The sequence below is a fragment of the Engystomops pustulosus genome, chromosome 2 (genome assembly GCF_040894005.1).
Source record: "Engystomops pustulosus chromosome 2, aEngPut4.maternal, whole genome shotgun sequence".
Classification (NCBI taxonomy): domain Eukaryota; kingdom Metazoa; phylum Chordata; class Amphibia; order Anura; family Leptodactylidae; genus Engystomops; species Engystomops pustulosus.
The window spans coordinates 28,438,409-28,449,493 of record NC_092412.1 but is presented as its reverse complement, the minus strand read 5'-3'; positions in this window follow the sequence as shown (position 1 = coordinate 28,449,493).

The following is an 11,085-nucleotide window of genomic DNA, read 5'->3' as shown; positions in this document are numbered from 1 at the left end:
CATGACCGCGGCGTGTAAGGGTGTTTGCGCTGTGGATCGGATCCCCCGTGCCGCTTACCGGGGGATCCGATCCACTTCTGGGCAGCTCCGAGGACTGGCATGTGCCCCGGAGCTGCCCGGTCTCCATGGCAGCCAGACCCCTTCCGGGTCTGGCTGTAAACTGTCTGAGCATGCGCAAGCTTGCTCAGACAGTTTACACTGCTCTACAATAAAATAGTATTGTAGAGCAGTGTATTGAACTTAAACCAGTGATCAGAGCATCACTGGTTTAAGTTCAAGTATGTATAAGTAAAAATATGTAAAAACAGTTAACACTACACATTATAATAAATAAAAAATAAATACATAAAATATAAGCCCTTAAAATGTCACTTTCCCATGAAAAAAACTTAATAAAGTATAAAAAACATAAAAACACAAAAAAACCCCGCATATTTGGTATTGCCGCGTCCGTAACAATCTGCATAATAAAACAGAATTATTACTGGACCCGCACGGTAAACGCCGGAGGAAAAAAACGCAAAAAACATTCTGAAAAAAGATAATTTTTAATTAATACCCTATAAAAAATGCTCTAAAAAGTGATTTAAAAAATGTTATGCACTCCAAAATAAGCCCACTAAAAAGACTAACTGTTCTCGCAAAAAATAAGCCCCTAACAAGATTTATCTGCCAAAAAATAAAAAAGTTATGCATATAAAAAGATGGTGATGCTAAAATGAATAAGATTTTCTCCAAATTAGTTTTTATTCAGTACAATTGAATAAAATACACAAAACCCCCACATATTTGGTATCCCTGCGTCCGTAACAATCTGTATAATAAAACAGAATCATTATTAGATCCGCAAAGTGAACCCCGTAAAAAAACAACCTAAAAAAACTCTCTCTGATAAAGATGATTTTTTATTAATGCCCTTTAAAAATGCTCTAAAAAAGTGATTTTAAAAAGTTACGCAATCTAAAATAAGACCACTAAAAAGAGCTATCATTCTTGCAAAAAATAAGCCCTTAAACAGATTTGCGAGGTGAAAAATAAAAAAGTTATGCATATGAAAGACGGTGATGCTAAAATTAACAACAATTTTGCCAAATTACTTTTAATTCAGTAAAAATGGGAAAAAATAAAAAAATATATATAAATGAAGTATTTTCATAAACGTGGCGACCCATAGAATAAAAATAATATACTATTTTCATGGTATGGTTAACGGGCAAAAAAAAAAACACATAAAAATTTTCCTAAAAATTGATGATTTTCATTTCCTCCACCAACAAAGAGTTAATTAAATCTCACCAATTAGCTATAGATGCCCCAAAATTATGTATTAGAAAAGTGCATCTCATGTGGCAAAAGAAATAAGCCCCTATGGGTCCTCAATAAAAAAAAGAAAAAAATTATAGCCTGTACAATGTGACATAGCAAATCTGATTTGGATGGCGCCTCCTTCCCTTCTATGCCCGGCCGTGCGCCCATACAGCAGGTTACCACCACATATAGGGTATCGGTGTACTCGGGAGAAATTGCGTATCAAACTTTGTGGAGCCTTTTTTCATTTTATCCATTACAAATGTTTAATTTTCCACCCAAAATGAGTGTATTGTGAAAAAATATTACAATTTGCAGACTCCACCTCCATTTTGTTTTAACCCCTATAAAACACGTAAAGGGTTAACAAACTTCTTAAAAGTGGTTTTTCATACGTTGAGGGGTGTAGTTTCCACAATGGGGTAATTTATGAGTCTCGTTATTATTTAGGCCTCTCAGTGTGAATTAGAAACTGAGCAGGTCCATCTAAATACGGGTTTTGGTGATTTTACAAAAAATGTGAAAAATGGCACCCAAATTCTGAGCCTCATAACATCCTAGTAAAATATGTGGAATCTTAAAAAACCATGCCAACATAAAGCAGACATTTGGGAAATGTAAGTTATGAATTTATTTGGGTGCTATGACTTTTTGAATCAAAAGTAGAGAATTTAGAACGTTGAAAATAAAGAATTTTTCAAAATTTTTGCCAAATTTTGTTTTTTTCCATAACTAAACGCAAAAGATTTCATCCAAATTTTTAAACTAATTTGAAGTACAATGTGTCACGAGAAAACAATCTCAAAATCCCCTGGATATCTCACAGCGTTCCCACGCTATAACCACTTATAGTGACACAGGCCAGATTTGAAAAATGGGGCCGCGTCCTTCAGGCCAAAAGATGCTGTGTCCCGTAGGGGTTAATTGATGTGTTTTTAATTTACTATTAATAAAATGATAAATTTTAAGTGGAGGTGAGTTCATTGGTATTTATTGTTTTTGGAGCTAAACCACATAGTAAAGTTTCTATTGAACTTATGATTTGGAAATAAAAGGATATAATTAGAGTTTGCTCTACAGGAGAGAGGACCCTGCCCATAAGAGCTTACACTCTACAGGAGAGATGACACTGCCCATAAGAGCTTACACTCTACAGGAGAGAGGACTCTGCCCATAAGAGCTTACACTCTACAGGAGAGATGACCCTGCCCGTAAGAGCTTACACTCTACAGGAGAGAGGACCCTGTACATAAGAGCTTACACTCTACAGGAGAGAGGACCCTGTACATAAGAGCTTACACTCTACAGGAGAGAGGACCCTGTACATAAGAGCTTACACTCTACAGGAGAGAGGACCCTGTACATAAGAGCTTACACTCTACAGGAGAGAGGACCCTGTACATAAGAGCTTACACTCTACAGGAGAGGGGATCCTGCACATAAGAGCTTACACTCTACAGGAGAGGGGATCCTGCCCATAAGAGCTTACACTCTACAGGAGAGAGAACCCTGTACATAAGAGCTTACACTCTACAGGAGAGAGGACCCTGTACATAAGAGCTTACACTCTACAGGAGAGAGGACCCTGTACATAAGAGCTTACACTCTACAGGAGAGAGGACCCTGTACATAAGAGCTTACACTCTACAGGAGAGAGGACCCTGTACATAAGAGCTTACACTCTACAGGAGAGAGGACCCTGTACATAAGAGCTTACACTCTACAGGAGAGAGGACCCTGTACATAAGAGCTTACACTCTACAGGAGAGGGGATCCTGTACATAAGAGCTTACACTCTACAGGAGAGGGGATCCTGCCCATAAGAGCTTACACTCTACAGGAGAGAGGACCCTGTACATAAGAGCTTACACTCTACAGGAGAGAGGACCCTGTACATAAGAGCTTACACTCTACAGGAGAGAGGACCCTGTACATAAGAGCTTACACTCTACAGGAGAGAGGACCCTGTACATAAGAGCTTACACTCTACAGGAGAGAGGACCCTGTACATAAGAGCTTACACTCTACAGGAGAGAGGACCCTGTACATAAGAGCTTACACTCTACAGGAGAGAGGACCCTGTACATAAGAGCTTACACTCTACAGGAGAGGGGATCCTGTACATAAGAGCTTACACTCTACAGGAGAGGGGATCCTGCCCATAAGAGCTTACACTCTACAGGAGAGGGGATCCTGCCCATAAGAGCTTACACTCTACAGGAGAGGGGATCCTGTACATAAGAGCTTACACTCTACAGGAGAGGGGATCCTGTACATAAGAGCTTACACTCTACAGGAGAGGGGATCCTGCCCATAAGAGCTTACACTCTACTGGAGAGAGGACCCTGACATAAGATCTTACACTCTACAGGAGAGAGGACCTGCCCATAAGAGCTTACACTCTACAGGAGAGAGGACCTGCCCATAAGAGCTTACACTCTACAGGAGAGAGGACCCTGCCCATAAGAGCTTACACTCTACAGGAGAGAGGACCCTGCCCATAAGAGCTTACACTCTACAGGAGAGAGGACCCTGCCCATGGGAGCTTACACTCTACAGGAGAGAGGACCCTGCCCATAAGAGCTTACATTCGACAGGAGAGAGGACCCTGCCCATAAGAGCTTACACTCTACAGGAGAGAGGACCCTGCCCATAAGAGCTTACATTCGACAGGAGAGAGGACCCTGCCCATAAGAGCTTACATTCGACAGGAGAGAGGACCCTGCCCATACGAGCTTACACTCTACAGGAGAGAGGACCTGCCCATAAGAGCTTACACTCTACAGGAGAGAGGACCCTGCCCATAAGAGCTTACACTCTACAGGAGAGAGGACCCTGCCCATGGTAGCTTACACTCTACAGGAGAGAGGACCCTGCCCATAAGAGCTTACATTCGACAGGAGAGAGGACCCTGCCCATAAGAGCTTACACTCTACAGGAGAGAGGACCCTGCCCATAAGAGCTAACACTCTACAGGAGAGAGGACCCTGCCCATAAGAGCTTACATTCGACAGGAGAGAGGACCCTGCCCATACGAGCTTACACTCTACAGGAGAGAGGACTGATGGCAAGATATTGCAGCTACAAGTTCTTACGTGGCAGGGGGGGAGGGGGGAGTTCTTATAAGCATTAATGCCAGGGACACAAGTCACAGGGACTTTGACCCTTTTGAGGTAAATCCTTCTTCTTTTAGTGAAATAAGTGAAACTTTAATAATGATGCAATGACATAATAAATGGATTGTTCCTGCGAGAGGTTATATGGAATGTCAATGTGCTCAAGGACACTCTGAATATACACGCAAAGTGACTTTTTAAGATAAACTATTCATTCGCCCATAATATTTAAAAAGCGCCATTAAAGTTTTAAAATCTGATCTATTATATCTGGTAGAACATTAAAATCTTCATGAGAGAGAGGTCCGAGCCGTCACAACAGATCTCACATCCAATTTATAACAGTTCGCGGAAAGTATGAGACGGAATGCGCTCGGAATCTGTGGAAAGCGCTTTGTGTTCTTTAGTATTAGCGGACGTTACACATTAACCAATCGGGAAGAATTTCGTTTTAAAACATTTTGCTGTTCTTTTTTCATTTCTCTTCTTTTGACAGAATGGGGGTCATTTACTAAGGGCCCGAATTGCGTTTTTCCTGCAGGTTACCCAAATTTTTCCGTTTTGCCCAGATTTTCCCTGAATTGCCCCGGGTTTTTGGCGCACACGATTGGATTGTGTCGCGCCGGCGTGCACGCGACGGAAATCAGGGGGCGTGGCCGTACGAAAACCCGACGGATTCGGAAAAACTGCAGCATTTAAAAAAAAAAAAGTGTCGCTTGACACGTGCTTACCTGCACCCGGCACTGCTTGGTGAACTTCAGTGAACTCCGATGGACTTCAGCGCAGCAGCGACACCTGGTGGACGTCAGAGGAACTACCTTAGTGAATCGCCGGAAGACCCGAATCCTCCACACAGAACGCGCCACTGGATCGCGAATGGACCGGGTAAGTAAATCTGCCCCATTGTATTTTGTATCTGGAATCTACTTAGTTCATTTTGGATATGAGTTCCCTGGGACCCCCAGGGACACTGGTTCTCCACTAGTCCTCCATCCAGCTATACAAAACATGTAAATCCATTTTACGACCTTGTATATGACAGGGTTACTGAACGCCTTCACCGCTTTCTATCCGAGAGCCTTGGATGTCACATCTGAAAGATTAAAAGAGCCATTGGGCATCAGCCAAAGTATCCACAGCAAATCCCTGGTTATTGAATGCACCTTCCCCCACAGGATGGAACACGAGTTATTACGACTCTATCTGTGATCTAACCTATGGCATGTAGCAGGACTCTTGACCTTCCCCCTACCCTGACCTCGGCTTGTCTATGGCTATCCCTCACAGGACCTTTGGCTTCGCTCTATTACCATCTGCTCTTTTCACAACCGTCTCCAGGACTTCTCCCGTGCTTCCCCCATACTCTGGTATTCTCTACCAAAATTTGTCCTCTGTCCCCCCACCTTCCAAACCTTCAAACGTGACCTGAAAACCCACCTGTTCAGGATCTACAACACACAATAACTGCTCTACTCTCTTACCTTATGTCTCTCTACCCTCCCATATAGATTGTGAGCCCTCACGGGCAGGGTCCTCCTCCCACTAGTTTTAAATCACTGTAGTTTTGTATTTGCATTTGTTCATGTCTTAATGTGATGTATTTGAGCCCCTTACTGATTGCACACTAATGAAATGAATGGTGCCCTAAATATAATTAATATTCCAAACCTTTATATACTGGGGCTGTGTAGTAGCATCTCCTTACCTGTAGCAGCTGCCTCCGGTATCAAGACTACTGAGGGTGATCGTGTCCTACAAAGATCCCGGTATTTGGGTTAAAAGGTGGAATTTGACAGTGTCACTTTGTTAGTGTTGCTGGGATTATTCCGAAGCCATTCCAGTATAGTTCCACAACTCCTTATCTGTTGCAATCCTGAGTAATATAGAATAGGGTTGTTACCCCATCATGTCAGCTCCATTGCAGGTGTTTCCATACATCTGCAATGTGTTCTTCACACATATTGTCCTTCACATACTTTTGTGAAGAACACCGTTCGGCACGTGTGTATTCGGATAAGTTAGCAGATGTACGGAAACATCTGCAATGTGTTCTTCACTATGTTCTTCACTTAAATGACTGTGTTTACTGTATTCTTCACTGTTCTTCACTGTGTTTCGTTAAGTAAATGATGATCTCGAGCCGTCGAGAAACTCGTCCAAGTAACGAGCAGTTGCTAGTACGCTAATACTCGAACGAGCATCAAGCTCGGACGAGTATACTCGCTCATCTCTATTTACTATGCAACAGCCGCTATACTGTGGCCCAAAACATTCCCACATGTCTTGTAGTTTGGTCATCGAACCTACACTAAGCTGCCACTTCCTGTTCTGTGAAGATCACTTCAATGCATCTCATTATTATCATTATGGACAAAATCCCAATGAACGGTATCACCTTTATTATAGACCTGGAGGCAGATAACACAGGATCACAAGGTTGACAATAGGTTCCAATGAAATCCCAACTCCTTCTACTTTCTTACCTGTCCCACATATCAACTACTTCACATTGCAAAGTGCATGCCCATTACATTGTCTCATTTATCCATCTGATGGGTACCACCAACTCTGGGACCACGAAACCCATCTTGAGAATGGAGGTTAAATCTCTTGAATGGGGTGATGATAGGATTGTCCATGTGCTCTCTTTTCAAGTCAATGGGAGTGATGGAAATACATAAGAAAGCATTGACTTGTATGTAGGGTGCCTGGTCAGTCTGAACACCGCTCCATCCAATACACAAGGAGGTAGAGATCAATAAACCATGAATATGTCATAAATAACTGAAATACGAACACCCTTTTAAGTAAATTACAATTTCCGGTCCATAAATTATGTACAGGGAAGTACATTGATATATGTAGCTGTTATTGTGCCAATTCAGGCAAGATGGCCGCTTCCCTAAATGCTGTCCACATAAATATGCATATACAGTGTTATAAAAAAATAAAATACAAAATGATCTGTTAGATGTATTTTTTTATTTTATGTCTTTTTCTCTGCGTTAATCAATGTAAAATTATGCAGATTTATTCCGAACAGTTGGACACCTGAAAACAGTATATAGATTATATCTAGAATGTAATGCATTAGACAGACAGAGCTGTCAGAGATAAGGTATGACAGCAGACAAGATTACCTGTCACGGCTTGGAAGATATTAAACCACATGTTGGCACCGAAAATCTAAACTTAGCCGTGCTGAGAACTCTGCTGTTCTGCCGGATTTTAATTATTATACTATGTTTTGTAAGAATGACTTATGCAAGCGCCCAAGAGGAATATGTTTAACATGGAGGCCTATGGTTTATAAATGTCACTGTACATTGTAATGTCTGGTTGTTTATGTATCATAAATCCTTCCCCTTCTCTGTGCAATGAGATTCATGATACACTGATTTCCGACATCTCCCCCCTCCCCTCTCAGGAGTAACCTTTTACAGCTAAGTGTCGGGAAGTAAGACTTCTCCTTACAGAGACTGCCAATTCAGGCCAAAGTGTAGGTGTGTGGAGTCTTATATGAATGGTCCACTAGATTCTGGGAAAATATGCAAAGTTTTCTAGGATGGGATATGATGCGGGATTAGTCAAATGAGAAGGGTTGCAGAGAAACAAGGAATCCAGTGTTTGTCCTACACACAATGTCGGACTGGGCCACCAGAGCATCGGAGAATCCTCCGGTGGGCCCCATGTTCTAACACTTTATAATGGGCCCCAAAGATCTTCATTTGGAAATGAGTGTAATAATAATTTGATATTATGATCTATTTCATATAGGATGAATTTAATATTATACAATAGATTATTGCATCTTGTTAATGATACATCTTAAATGATAAGATTTGTTTAATGGTATTTTATAGTTGAAGGGTGGGCCCTCAAAATCACCACCTCTGGTAGGCTCAACCTGTGCCAATCCAACTCTGCCTACACATGTCTGTCGGAAGAAGACTGAGTAGTGATACAAAATAATTTAACTTTTTTTTTTTTTTTTTAAATTAACATCACTTGATTGTAATTAATCCTCATAGTATAACATTGGTATCTTATGTACTATACATAGAGCTAAGCTGTATCATTTAAGCTGCATCTCAGTCATATCTAGTGATATCTACCATAAAAAGAGCTGAGCTGCTGTATCTAAACTGCATGTATAGAGTTATCTACCATAAATAGAGCTGATATGGTGTATCTTAGCCGCTATTCAACATTTATGGAGTATGGAGTCCGTGTCGGACTGGCCCACCAGAGGACCAGAGGATCCTCCGGTGGGCCCTGGTTCAACTGTACTGCATACTGAACCCCAGAGGTCCATCAGAAACCAACCCAATTTGGAAGCAGCTAGAATCTATTGCCTGGCGGATAATGAAGTGTTGGCCACAGAATAATTTTCTCTGGTGGGCCTAAAACAAACCAGTCCGACACTGTATGGAGTTATTTATGGAGCTGAAGGGGTTGCCCACTCTTTTGTATAAGTTGCCCATGTGCCTTTAATGAATATTCAGGGATTACAATTAAGGCAATAAAGGGGTTGTCCACTTTCAGCAATAATGATATGGTGTGTGTAAGGAAAAGTTATACAATTTTCCAATATACGGCATATATGTATGAGCCGAGTTTTTCAGCACAAAAAATGCTGAAAAACCTCACCTCGGCTAATACACGAGTCAATAAAAAAAAATCAAAAACTAAATACTCACCCTCGCATCTATGCGATCTGCCGGCCAGCGCACACTATGATGCGGCGGTGTCACCAGCGACTCTGCCAGATAGAGAAGAAATGGAGAAGAGGAGCCGCGCCAAGGATCCGGGCGCCGGAGGGTGAGTATTAAGTTTATTTTTTTTATGTGCTTGGCATACAAGGGGGTTGAATGGCTGTACACTACAGGGGGCAGGCTGGCTGTATACTACAGGGGGCAGGCTGGCTGTATACTACATGGGGCTGGCTGTATACTACAGTGGACTGGCTGGCCGTATACTACATGGTGCTGGCTGTATACTTACAGGGGGCTGGCTGACTTGTATTTGAGTCAATAGGTTTTCCCAATTTTTGGTGGTAAAATTAGGGGTCTCGGGCCCATGGTCACACAGGTGCGCGGAACGTTAGTAGGTGTCAGAGGTGTGATACTAACGAGCCGTGCATCTGTGTGACCATGGTCAGATTTCTATCCACTGGAAGCAAACATAGAAGCTTCCTGTAGGATGACAACAAGCAGAGATCTAGAAAACTGTGAGGAATGACACAAAGTATATTGGAAAATTGTATAACTTCACAAACCATATCAATTATTTGCTGAAAGGGGACAACCCCTTTAAGTGATTTGGACGTCCTGGTACTTTCTTTAGTCCTGTTCTTAGTTTACATGTCTGAACACTGATGACTAGGAGGAGCTGAGGCAGAAGCTATGAATCATGGTCCTCTCTCTGCTCTCCCTTTGTCAGTGAGACAACTGTAAGAGGCACAGTGGGTGACGCCATTAGGATAGATTGGAGAAGTAAGAAACAGGAAGTTGTGTATATATGCAGAGGGCAGCGTGCTGAGAATGGGGAAAGGCTGAGGCTCTCAGAGGCAAAAGTACAGGTATATCTACATGCAGAGACCTATCTACTGGAACAGATTTACTGGAAAGTGGCCAACCCCTTTAAGCTTGCTGTATGTTGACATTGAAAGCACACGTATTACAGAAGGCAGACACCATTTGTTAATAACAATCATTAAAGGGAACCTGTCAGCAGATGGCTGTTTTTTTACTGGTGACAGGTTCCCATAGACACTGTAATGTACACTACAGACATGGTTTTATAATAACTATGAGGGAGATTTATCAGAACTGCCCATGGCAACCAATCAGAGCTCAAATTTCATTTTATAAACCGCTGTGTGGAAAAGAAAGCTGAGCTCTGATTGGTTGCCTTTGGCAATGTATTGATGGGTTCAAGAAATATGCCATCTTAAACTTTACCTAGATTCCTGCTAGTATCTTCCTTCAAGTCCCGGGGGTGTTGTATTTTAAAATCTATCGGGCACCTCTTCATTCAAATGTAATATATTTCTTAAATTTTCAAAGAAATATAGTCAAATGCTCTTGAGTTTCTGGAAGTTATTAAAGGGAACCTGTCACCACATTTTCCACAAATACAGCTAGTGGCAGGTTCCCATAGAGCACTCGTAACAAACGGACAATCTTCTTTTATCTAAAAATTCCCCTAAAAATTTTACCTGGTATCCAAGGATGTCTATAGTGGGTCGAGGTGGGCGTGGCCTCCAGGGGCTGAATACAGCAGCTCCTTCCCATGCTTTCTCTGCATGCAGCAGTAATGTTATGTGACGGGTGACATAATTGCAGGTCCTTTAGCCTCCTAACATTCGCAAACTGCCACCAAGCATATATCTCATGAAATCACAGAATATCATATCACATGAAATTACAGCCGCCTGCATGGAGAGGAATAGAAGTCGTGGAAGTGATTTTTTTATGTGGTCAGATATGTGCATGAGTTACAGTTTGCTAATGTCAAGAAGCTAAGGGACCTGTGATGATGTCACCCTGTTCACATGACATGAGACCACGCCCGACTCACTATATAGATTCCTAGATAACAGGCTAGTTTATAACTCTGATTTATTAAGATCTGAGGGAAACCTTTTTAGCTAAGAAAA